At 30.9% G+C, this 13,873-nt stretch overlaps 1 non-coding gene across 1 annotated transcript; it reads left to right on the top strand.

Annotated features, from left to right (window-relative positions):
- The first annotated feature begins 2,061 nt into the window (after nt 1-2,061).
- TRNAD-GUC (transfer RNA aspartic acid (anticodon GUC)) lies at nt 2,062-2,133 on the top strand. The gene has a single exon. It is a non-coding gene; the product is annotated as a tRNA-Asp (tRNA).
- The last annotated feature ends 11,740 nt before the right edge of the window (nt 2,134-13,873 follow it).

The raw sequence follows: 13,873 nt of genomic DNA, 5'->3' as shown, positions 1-13,873 counted from the left end.
TTGCAATGTTGTTTGTTCTATATACATTTATTCTCACACATTAACATTAGTTATTGGACCAAATTTTTATACATTAATCTCTAACCCCCAAATTCCATATCCTTTTTCCCGGTTCATCTCCTTGGAGAATATGATTTGAAAGATCAAAATTTAAGATTCAATTTATTAAGTCCTACCCTTTTCTCACAATAATTGAGATCCAACTTAGTGTATTTTTTAGGAACAAACTATTATGTCCTCATATTTAAAGGCATTCATTTAAGTTGTAATTTAATATTCAATCATATTTGAAAATCCTAAGGGTTCAAAAAATATTTAAAATAGGAAAATCTTGGCTTGGATTTTTAGAAGGAAGAAACACTTTTATTAGAATCATCATATGGATCATGCAAATGCTTGTCTGTTGTTTTCCAATCATTTCAAAATTGTAAGGATGATGTTTAAAAGGGGTTGATCTAGAATAACTTGACCCTAGTGATCCATTAATCTCTGCAAGGGTTATTAAATACTACTAGTCCTTAACAAACAACATAGAGTAGAATTCAAAAAGAAAAAAAGAAAAAAAAGCATACAGTGTGTCGTATCAAATCTATGGATCATATATTAAATCCACATGACATGGAGTTGACCCAATGGTATGGGATCAACCTACATCTAGATTTCTAGGACTATACAAAACTTAGGAATAGTTTGCATTTCAAGGCTATAAGTTTCATAGACCAAGCCAAACTAATTCAACAAGATACTAACAATCATATACAATCATTGAAACATGACTTAAGTATACACCCATTTCACCATTATTTTTAAGAAACAATAATTTTAGTTATTCCAATTTATCATGTATTCCATTGGCACTTGTTTAATCTACATTAATACACATCTTTCATTATATATATTTATTTAATTAACCTAGATTAAGTTTTAAAATAATATATTTTCATTCACAATCATTTTAAGCTTGTTTTATTCTAATTTAGAAGAAATCACATGGTTAAATAATTTGATCAATTTGGTTTTTTTTATAAGTAACAATTTCAATAAGTGATACATTGCATTGATTCAATAAGATGTCTAATATGTTAATTGGTTTAAAGCATTACTATTAGAATAATTAATTTATCAATCTACTGATGTATTGAAATTTTATTAAGTCACTTAACATTTTATAGATGAATTTATTGAACGACTTTCAAAGTTTTGATTTTAAATGGTGTTTAAAAGTTAAAATAAGAAAAAAAAACTTAATTCAACAAAAGTTAGAATTATCTTGCAAATGCTAATCAAAGACAGACAATGCCAAATGAGCATTAAAACTCTTGAATATAAATAGATTTAATTTTAAATTGATGAAAGAGTTAAAATTTACAAACATAACATTTCTTGAGTAGCCTTGGAAACAAATATATACGTGATAGATTAAAAATATAACTATTCATTATATTTTTATTAAATATTGATTTTCTTATTATTAATTTTCAAAATATTTTAAACTAATAGATGTAAAATTTGTCTATTTATTTTATTAATTATTTCAATCCAACTATTCATATTTTCTTTATTTCATCTATCTAATAAATTAAAAATGACTCAAGTATGATAATAAAAAAATATTGCATTAATTGGTAAACCCTTTAACTAAAGAATAATTACATTTTCTAATGCTAGAATAAATAAATAAAACAAGTGAAATGAAAATAAATACTATTAACTTTTTTATAGTCAAAATTTTAAAAGGGAAAGATTTCGTAGCTTACATCACTCACAACTATTATTCAATAGATAAGTTAATTTTGTTAATTTAATTTTTTTTTTAAATACATTAATATTTCTATCAAATTATTTTAATTCTAACATCTCATTGATTTATTTACTATTAATTAATAAAACATAATTAATCTATTAATAACATAAAAAGTAGTAACTATTATAAAAAATAAAATACAACAAAAAGAAACATATGATGTAAAATAAAAGTACTATAATATTTCAATACGTGCGAATATTTCAATATATGTTACATAAATTATAATTGACTGTCTTAGCCAAAGAAGGCATGTGGTCGTTGTAGTATAGTGGTGAGTATTCCCGCCTGTCACACGGGTGACCCGGGTTCGATCCCCGGCAACGGCGTCAACAATTTTATTCCGTAATCAGAGAGATTACGGCCTCTGAAAACCTATACATTCCTGCAACAGATTAAGCATAGCAGAAAAATTGACTTACAATAGTTTTGCCTTTTAACAGACGTCGCTGTGAGTTGTTTTACTCTTGTTTTATAATATGGGAGTTCACATTTATGGGGAGTTTTTTTAGTTTCTTTTATTTTTGGATCATTTTTTTCTTAGTTATTGATTGTCAATCACAATGACATAATGTTTTATGCTATTTCATTGGCTTGGAAATACATGCAAATGGTTTTAAAATGTTTATATAAGTTCTCATCGAAAGAGTTCACAAGTTAACTATCTTATACGTATTTTTGTTTGCTCTATTCATGAATTTGACAATGCATGCAAATGTCTTGAAAAGTATACTATATTATTGAATATTTTTTTGTTAGAATTTTCTCTAAAAGCGTGTTAAGGAGTTGGGTAAAAGCGTGTTAAGGAGTTGGGTCAGCTCCACCTTGGTCCTTCATGGAGTTAGCGTGGAGGCTATCTAAAACCTTACTAAGGGTTTTTATCTTTTTCGTTTCGTTGAAGTTAAGTTTGTTAAAGATATTTTTTAGCATGAATCTCTCCACATCTACACTTCTTTATTAGTATTCTTTTCTTGAACTCAAAATTTTGTTAGATCATAAAAATTGAGATCTCCCTTTGGTTATCCAATACCACAAACCTCCACCCAAGCAATCTACTAGAAATTCTTGTTAAAAATGAGGATGGTTGGATCACTATAAATAATAGAAAGAATATTTCCATAATTCTAGAGGTAAAGGTATTGGATCTCAATAATCAGTTGTTGGGTCTAAAGTTTCAAAGCCTAACGAGGTGAAGGAGGTGTGTTACAACCCACAAGGGAGTTGTAATAGGTGGTGAATAATCCTCAATTTAACCTAGCATCAATCCCCACTAGTTTTCTCTCCTCTCAACCAATACTTTGCCTCAATTTTCTCTCGTCACTCTTGTAGTATAGCTCACAACATTGAAGAGGGCAAGTTTGTGCCAAATAAGAAGACATTTGTTGGTTTTAAATCCTCTTTTTTTTTAATACATAGAGGATGATATCTTGAATAATAGCTATGGAGCTCTTAACAAGCTTAATGGCGACATATGTGTGATGCACGACATCCATGAATTTAATTTCATGAAATGTTTGGGGACATATTGACCCTAAAAGAAAATATATTGTGTAAAATGTTTAACAAACATTTTCCAAATTTGATGTCTTTTATTACAAGAGTTGAAAATTGTAGATTCATGCTTTCTATTGTTTGTCATATCATGTGGAAAAAATCACTTTTATAGTGATCATGATCCAAGTGACAAAAGAGTTTGCACTTTCATTTTGCCTAGTTGGCAACAGTTCATACGATGGATATGATCCCAAGAATCATGCCTTGTGTCCATCCTCTTTAATATTAAAATAACCACTCTATTGGGGTTGTTAATATTTATGTTTTGTATGATGCTATTGAAAGATCTCATATTTTGTAATGGATTGTGAAGTCTCTTCCCTCTACTTCTTAGATTGTGTTTGGGGACTTTCATATGGTTGAGTTGGCTTTTGATAAATGTGACAACCTACTTATGAGATGGATAACTAACAAAAGAGAAGTTTGATATTACATTCACAATAAATTGGGTCTTTTGGTCCTACTTGCTTTTTATTCTCTACAATCATTCAAAGTAGTGCCTCTATGGTAGTTCTAGTAGGTTAATGGCATGGTTCTATGTAATAAAATTAATTTGACCCAAGTATATTCTTACTATATCAAAATTTATATTATTGGGCCCATTGCATTTTTTTTTTCTAAAATTTAGTGAAAAATTCATTAAATATCCTCTTATATCCATTTCTTAATTGAAATGACCTTATTTGTGCCATAATTTATCCTACTATTAGTCTATCATTTGATCAATCGCATCCTAGCATTCCTTGTATTTTCTCATAAAATAGAGTACAAGATACATAATTAGAGATCCATACCAAAATATATATGTGTTTATCTTCATTCTATTTATATTCTTCATTAGTTTTTTTCAAAGGAAATCACATATGTCTAATTCTTGACCATTCACCACCATTCGTATGTAGTCATGATTGTGAAAATCATGGCTGAATTTGTATTGTTGGTGTAGTAGATTTTGTAATCAATTCTTATGATTACATATCTCACCATAGGGTTTGTGGTTTCATCTCTTACAAGATTCTCCCATCAAAATTTGAGCATATCAACATCATAACATTTTTTCTTTAGGAGTAGGTCACCTTTAGCATATAACTTGGTCACATACTTGATGTCAAATTTCTTTTTTATTTAATAGGCTTGATCTAAGAATATGAAATTAGAGAGAGTAAGCTTAGGAACAACCTAAACCACATATGTTCTTCACAAAAAAAATTAAAAAATTTAGACATCCAATTTTAACTCTCTTCAAAGCCTTTTAATAGTAATATAAGTATTCTTGTACCCCTATATTTGGATTAGGCCTTATGGGGAGTATTCATTTCCTCTTGATTTGGTATCATCCATTTTGTGAATGAAAAATGAAAGTACTTGTGGATATCCTTTGCATAGAGTACAAAAAGTTGGAACATTTAAAAAATCCCAACTTCTTCCATCTCAAGCTAGCCTTCTATGGATACTTCTTGTACTTTGGTTAAGAGTTGTCTTTTGCTTCTTCTAGAGTGGGTTGCACCATTTTATATTGTTGATTATATCTTCAAGGGTTAAAATGAGCCTACACAAATGCTAACAGATAGGACACTAAAGTGGAGGCAAATGTAGGTGAAATTGCAAGAGTGTACAATTTTTTACTCTACAATAATGATCTTGTTTAGAGTAAATATTATTCTTTTTAGTGTACTAATAAAAATGTTCTAATAATTGCTCCTTAAATGCTCAAATAATCTAGGATGAGAGAGGATAATGTGAGGATGATGAATGCAATTTAATGCTTTTAAATACAAAGACTTAGTAACAACTTACAAAAAAATTGTTTAGTTGGCTCATAATGAGTATTGAAATGGGTGAGAGTTGGCCAACTTTTAATTAAATTCTAGAGGTCAAGGGTTGGATTCATAGTCTTGAGATTGATCCTGTGCACATTGGAATGAACCAAGATAATGGATCAATTAAGTCTAATCATGGAATCACTATCTATACACAAGAATGTAAAAAATATGGAATGTATGAGAGTGTACAAAATTGGATAAGTATGATCAAAATATAAGGGTAAGTATAAATAGGAATAGGTGAAAGATAAGAAAATGAAACCAATTTTTAATAATATTGTACTTTATTTTTCAAGATGTAATTTCATTAAATAAAAATTGACAGATATTTGTGCTACAAATCTGATATAACTGCTCCTAATTTAATATTTTTCAATATATTTTAAATATGTTTAAAATATATATACCAATGAAGAACCTATTTTAATTATATAATACAAAATATCATATGTAAAAATTAATATTTTTATTTATGCAACAAATAATTTATTAATAAAACTTAAAAATAACTAAAAAATCAATTAAACTTCAAAATCTCATTGAAGGAGGATATTGATATTTGATAACATCAATAAAATTATATACCTAATTGAACAAAAAAATAATCAAATGAAAATTTTCATATAAATAACTTTTTAAAACATTTTTTCTTTAACATAACATTTTATTTAAATTTTATTAAAATTATCAATTAAATAATTAAAAGTCCATACATCATGTAGAGATGTTTATGTGCATTGTGTGTCCCCTACTTTGTGATTATTATTATAAAAATAATAATTTAATTTAATATTTTATTTGAATTTTATTAAAATTATCAATTAAATAATTAGAAGTGCATACATTTTGTAGAGAAGTTTATGTGCATCGTGTGTCTCATATTTTGTGATTATTATTATAAATAAAATAAGTAATTTTAAAGGAGTTTTAATATATATTCTTTCAAAATAATAATATTTTAAGTATGTTAAATAAAATTAATTTTAGGAAATTTTATATTGATAGTAATGGATTAAAATTGGAAATAAAATTTAATAGAGTTTATTTTTTGGTTTGTTTAATTTAAGAATTTTTAATTTAGTTTGAGTTAAAGAGGTAAGGGTGGGGTTCTCTGTTTCAAAGTAATTTCAAGACTCTAATACTGTATATTTAAACACGTGGCATCATTTTATGTTTGACTATGTGAACTTTGTAGATTATGTTAATTTGATAAATCATCTTGGTCTTTGCATTTGGTATCAGAGCTCTAGGATCCACACTAGACCTTGAGTTCATTATGTTTCGTTACAACCCTTCACCACATAAACCTCCAGTCAAATAGTACTTTGCGCATGTTGTGTAAGTGCATTTACTTCTGTAATAGGTGACAAAAATCTACCTTCCATCATCCTTGACAAATGTCAATGCCTTGATCTGAAGCTCCCATTTTGGCACAGGCGGGGAGAATGCTGCCAAGGGTTGTAGAATTAGGGTTTACATCTACTAATTGCATTTTCTTGACCATTTCTAAAGCCTTTTCAACATATCCATTTTGAGCATATTTTGCATCTATTGCAAGCCAAGCCCGAGACCACTTTTCTTTGATGCAGAACTTTGTGTATTGCTAGCGTAACTTAGTTGGTTTGCATGTCCACTATTGATGATCACTACGATGCACTACACCCATGCTTTATGCACACAGTACACGCATTAACGAAGTCTTTTCATAGAATGCACATAAAATAACGTCTTAGGCAATAGATAATCGATTCTCTTTATTTTTTGTGTGAGCTACTATTTGTAACGCCTAAGCTTTGCTGAGTCAGCTCTCCAACAACACTTAACATGACCTCTCTTAATCAGTTTCTTCTTGAAGCACCCCCATGACATTCATCATTGCATTGGTTGATCATGCACTTGTCCAGTGCAAATATCCATAAACTATTGTAAAGGAAGTTGTTGTCTAAACTATCTAGATTTTATGGAATGCATTTTCTTAAATATTTCTGACTAATAGCTTGCATCTTGGTTAAGTTTATCCATCAAGAGATTCACTTTTTTGTTTTGGCTATAGGGTCAATAAAATGCACCAGCTCTATAGTGTATTTGTAAGTCTATTTTTATAAAATACATTATGAGGCTGATGCATTCTATCGACCTCATAAACAACACTCAAATATGTTAGCCTCATGTGGTTCTTAGTCGACCAATTCCAATAGCTGACTTATGTCTTTATTAGTTGTCACACTATTAGTTGAACAATTCATTTTTAAGTTTCTTATTGATAATATATTTCCTTCTTTTTCTTTTGGTATATGGTAATAAAGAATAGTATTAGTTATTGAATAATAATCTTTGCATGAAAATGAAGGTTAGATAAGAAAACACATTTTCAAAGGTCAAGATTCCTAAAAGAAAGAGAATTTGGCTGTGAGAATTAGCTATGCCATGAGATTCTATTGAACAACCCAACATAATTAGGGTAGTCAATATTACAAGTTTGTTGATTATATTTTAATAAGTTAACAATTATTTAGCTGACTTAAGAACAATAAATAAATATCCTATTATCCGTTCATGGGTTGGGAAGGGTTAATCCTCATCTCAAAGGTAATGAGGACTCAAGTGAGGTGTGGACGGTGCCAGAGAAAGGATGGATAAAAAACAATTTTGATGGAGCTTCTTGGGGAAATCCAGGGATTTCAGGTGTAGGGTATATAGCCTATGATGAGAATGGAAAAGTGCTCTTCAAAGGGGCTCAGAGATTGCAAGATGTAACGAATAACGAGGCCGAGGTACAGGCTGCATTGTTGGGGTTAGAATTAGATAATAATATGAAAGCCCCAAAGGTACATCTAGAAGAGGGCACAAAAATTATAGTGGAAGCAATTGTGAAGGGGACCTCACCCAGCTGGAGAGTTAACAAATTTATTTTGATTATTTGCTTGAAGCTTCTATCCTTCCAAGACTTTAGGATATCCCACATTAGGAGAGTAGGAAATGGGGTGGTGGACTTGCTGTCAAATGTGGCCTATGAGTTGGACAGGTTTGCCACAAAATGGTGTGGTGGCGATGGTACAAGTGTGCATTGGCCACCTTAATGAATTTGAAATTGAGTTATCAAGTGATAAGAATTTATTCATCCATCAGATGCCATGAATGCTTAAGTGGTGTGATCAGGTGACCGTTGATGGCCATTTGAGCTCGCACGGTTCAAATAGAATGTCTTAAATGCAATGTTCAGAGTTGGTGGGCGAAAAAGCGGCGAGAAGAGAGGGACAAGTCATTCACTACATAGGAATTACAAGTTGAGTGAGCATTTACTTGCATTCACTGCTCAAAAATTTGGTATTTCTTTTCTTGCTGCAGCTGTGTTGGCAAAGAGAAGAGACGCAAAGAGTTGTAGAGCGGTCATGGAAGCGAACTTCACGCTTAAAACCAAAAAGCAGTTGTGCCCATTTTTGGAAGAGGTCACAAAGAGAAGACTTCGTGGGATGTTCCTTTTCTAGGACGAGCATTTGATTAAGTGCGTTCATTTAATTCTGGGGAAGGCCTTTGGCAATCTCTGACATCGTTACCGCACAAATATGGATGTGTATTCAATTATTATTGTGTGGGGGTTGGAGCTTGGTGAGTCAGTGGAGGTGATAAAGAAGGTGATGGAGTCACTTGTGCACAATGACTACCTGTTAGGCATGGACTCCATAACAGAATGGGCAATTTTGAGTGTAGGGCTCGAAGTCAGTGAGGGAATAGAATTTGTGCCGCATGAACTCTTTAAGAAACCTTTAGCCTTCATCCACTGGCAAAGAGGATTGTGGAAGATCTCACCATAGGGAAGAAGTGAAACGCGGATAGGAAGGACTGAAAATGGTGGTGCAAATTAAGGAATTGGATGACATAACTTGAGAAGCCAAGAGAGAAGCTGGAATCGTGGAAGTCCAAGTACTTTATCCGCGCAAGAAGAAGATGTTGCAAGAGATTTTAGACAATGTAGGAGAATGGAGCTCTTAGGGTGTATGAACCCTCATCTTCTCTTGTTATTTTTGCAATTCTCTTTAATTGTTAATGGTTGGTCTGTAATATTTGGAATAATTCTGAACTTGTTGGTTGGTCTATGGGATTTAATCTCTCGGTAAACGGATATTGTGAAATGTTTTGCATCTGCATGTGGACGATGAGTAGTTGATTTTTTTTTTGGTTTTGAGATGTTTCGGGATGTTTTGGGGATTGATAGCTGGAAAATCTATGTATCTACTTTCTACTAATTCTGAATAAAAACTATTATTATCGAGCAAAATAAATAAATAAATATCCTATTATTATTTGTGAAAGATAAGTATAGCTTATGTCATTAACATTGTTACGTTTAGATTGATATAATTATTTACTTATGTTATAGATATAATTAATTATATTGAATTAATTATTCTTATATTTGTTAGAATTATCAAACATATTGAGAAAACATAATTGAAATAAATATAATTTTGAGAAGTAAATAAATTTAATTTTTATTACACTTATTAATTAGATATATGGTGGTATCTTTATGGAAACCTTGAGATAAGGATTTGAGCATTAGGGATTACTATGAATATCTCACATTTTTAATTATCACTCTATGGAGATAATTTTATTGAGAATTGCAATAATGATTCTTTCGGAATTATAATGAACAAAGTCAAGTTTAGATAACACAAAGTAAAATATTGTGTTTACTACGTCTTATGAAAAAAGTGACTAGTGTAATATACCTTCTTAATGATAGAGTACAAATTAGAAAAGTGAAGTCATTATGACATGTTGTGTATTAGAGTATCTTGATGTTATTATCGTACTTTCTCTATGTATGAAATAATAATATGACAATGTTTCTTTTGTTTAGAGGGAACATGAATGATTAGGTAATCCAAGCTTAGTTACCTTACCAAATTATTTCTTGTGACGTTGGCAATCCCTTCCATCACATTAACACTTTTAAATGATTTTTGATTCTGGTTATCATAAGACTAGAATGGAAGACAAACCTTTACAAAGTTGTGAAATAGAAATGAATTTTAATTTGATGCTTACTTGTTTATTTTCGTGAGCTCTATATTGATTGATTAAAAGATGTGTTAAATATACTTTTCAAAGTTACTTGCTATGATATGCACTTTAAGGAATTTCATGTACTTAGTGATATGCACTTTAAGGAATTTCATGTACTTAGTTGTTATCTATGGAATAATATATGTGAATTGATTTTCATGATTGTGTAAATCATCAATTAGAAATAAAGAAATGCATTCTTGTGTTTCCTTTGAGTTTGATATAAATTCGTGTTAAGTTCACTTCTTAGAATAAATGTGATTGAGATGGAACTAATATATCAAAACGATTTTAGATAACTAAACAAGGACTGTTGTTTTTGTTTTCATATGTTTGTTATATGCATCTTGTGTGCCCATGATACCATTACATTAGAACTAGAATATGGTTGTATCTTGCTACACAAAATACATTACTCCTACCAGATTTGCATGGCTAGTCTTCCCCGTGATGGGCTGTGTTTTCTTCATGTCAAGAAGAATTCTTAGGATGTGTAATTACTTCATGGTAGTGCGGATAAGCTCTCTGACAATTTTCTCACCCATGGTGTGCTCAAGAGAGACATATGTCAGGAGTTCCTATCAAGGTGGTCTTCATAAGTTGTTCTTTATGTATTTATTATATTCAATCTTATGGTCCATTGCAAAGGAATATATTTTCCTTATGTTTAGCCTTGTTGTTGGCATGTGTACTCTGACTTTATAAAGAAATGTAATTTCATAACTCTAATATTATATATTTGAACATGTGACATTAATTTATGCTTGACTATGTGTATTTTGAGGATTATGTTTGATATTATGGTGGTCCTTACATTATGCCTTAATATCAAATTAACATAATCCACAAAATACACATAGTTAAGCATAATTATATGCCACGTGTTTACATATACAATATTAGAGACATTAAATTATATTTTGACATAAAGTTAGAGCACATAATCCAATAACAAGGTAGAACATAAGGAAAACATATCAAGTGCTTTACCATAGACCACAAGGTCAAATACAATGAATACATAATGTACAAAACATGAAGGGTACCATGATGGGAACTCCCAACATCTATCTCCCTCGAGCACACCACCGATGAGAACATTGTCAGAGTGCCTTTCAACCCTACCACAGAGTAGTTACACTTCCCTAAAATATTTCATGACATGAAAGATACCCAACCCAACATGAGGAAGACTAATAATATGATATTGGAAAGAGTAATTGAACTTGTCTAGCTTGATATATCGATATCCTAACACTAATGTAATGATATCATTGGCACACATGATGAATATAACATTGTATACGGTGAAAAATGATGATGAAAACTTATTGTAAAACCATAAAGCTATTCCAACCACAATAAACCCTAGTTATACAACCAAACATTCACCATACACCAATGAAGATACCTCAAATCATGTAAATCAACAAAATAAACAATATTAACACTCACATGCCAAGTATGGCTTCAATCTCCATTGTCTCCTATCTCTATTGATCTTGTTTGATATATTTGCTCTTAGATTTTATGTGTGCACAAGAGCTCAACAAAGAACAGATTGTGGTTGAAGTAGCTTGATCGCAAGAAATCTTGATTGCATAAGATCGATTGACTGATTAGGTGATTAGGGTTGATAATGAAGGAAGCATCCTCTTATATAGGAGACACTTTAGGAAATGGAAGGATAAGATTAAAAGGTGAAAAGGATAAATGGTCAGCTGGGATTAAAGGGTAGGTAGAAGAAATAATAAAAATAGTAAGAGGGTAGGTAAGAGAAGAATTAAGAGATAAGTGACATGTGTCGTATAAGAAAAATCTAATGGATCAATTAAATAAATAAAATATTTATTTAATTTAGGAAAAGGATAATCTAATTAAATAAAAGTATTTATTTAAATGAGGAAAGACTTAGAAGAGGATTAATGAATTAATTAAATAAATAAGAATTTGTTTAATTAATAGAAGACTTAGGATAATATAATTAAATAAATAAAATATTTGTTTAATTAGACAGGACAATTTTAGGTGTCTACATTTTGCCCCTCTTTGAGACAATGTAGTTTGTCGTGTTGGCTCGAAGAAGATAAGATAAACTGATACAAAGTTGCCCCATGATGGGAAAGATATGCCCCCTCGAGAGATTCGATGAAAATGTTTGTAAAGATCACATACAATCTCTCGATAAGAAAGAAAGGCTAGAAAAGAATGGCAAAATAGGGTGACAAGGTCACGCAAGAAAATGACTGACTCAAGAGGAATCAATAGAATCGTGTATATGTCTTAAATGGCCAAAATTGATAGTTTTACGATGACCATATGCTATCAATTGGATAAGATGCTAAGAGGATTCACTCAAACAGGTGCCCTAGGGAAGACAAACTGAAAACAAGCCTAGAATTGATAATTATGTGATAAACATGCATTGCCAATTGGATAAGCTATTGAGAGGATTCATTCAATAGGTGCCCTAAAATAGGTAGGTTTGCTAAGATGAGTATAGGATAACTCATCAAATTGATAAAATCTGGTGAGTTCTCTAGCAAGATAGGATATAGGGCAATGTGACAAACATATACACTAGGATATAATGCCATGTGATAGACATAAGCACTAGGATAGAGCCTGATAAGAAACACCATGTGATGGACATAGGTACCAGTAGGATAGGATAGGATAAGATAAGAAACACTATTTGATGAACATGAGTACCACTAGGATTGACACTATTGATTTGACTGGATGCAGGAGTACTTACCCCAAATTGAGTCTAGAGAGTGATTCCCTGTGACACAACAGTTACGAACAGATTTGACTATTGAGGGCCACACTGCAATAAATATGATGGGATTGAGATACATTATGTATATGCTTGATATTTGGGCAAACACAAGACTGTTAACTGTTTTGGTAAAAAGATGGTTCCGTAGGGTCTGTAAGAGGGGACAAACGAGATGATCCAGGGGTTGGTCCTTTGGGAGCTCAAATTCCTTTGAGGCTAGTTGGATCTGAGGGAGGGTCTTCATCATAGCTCTCTTGGATCCTATTTTGTATGATGATGTAAACACCTTTGGGTGATTTTGTAGCCATATGAGATTTGGACGTCATTGTATCATGACACTTATTATTTTTTGATATATATGTGAGATGATCCATCCTTGCAAGAGCTATATGCATGTGTTCCTATGTGATGTTCTATATGCTTTATGATAATTTGATGTGATACAATGATTCTATATGATGATGCATGTTACATATTTTATTATTACAATGCTATGATGCTTATGAATGCAAATATGTACATGAGGAAATGCAATGTTTTTGTTCTTTTCTAGATTTATATGTATGTTATGCATGGTGCAAATGTAAATGCAAATGAATGTATAGTTAAGACTCATTTACATGATGAACTGCATGATATGTATATATTTTTGTCTTTTTATGTTTTATATGAGAATGCAAATGATAATCAATGATATATGCAAGATGTGGTGCTATCATGATGTCTATATGCATGTGTATTATGTGCTAATATGTAATGATGCAGGTGAAACCTATATGAAATGCAAATCTTTTTGGTGTGTCACTATACTCAATCATATGATAGTAGGCTACATTG

Source organism: Cryptomeria japonica, chromosome 1 (assembly GCF_030272615.1).
Source record: "Cryptomeria japonica chromosome 1, Sugi_1.0, whole genome shotgun sequence".
NCBI classification, from domain to species: domain Eukaryota; kingdom Viridiplantae; phylum Streptophyta; class Pinopsida; order Cupressales; family Cupressaceae; genus Cryptomeria; species Cryptomeria japonica.
This window is presented reverse-complemented; position numbering and strand designations above follow the sequence as displayed.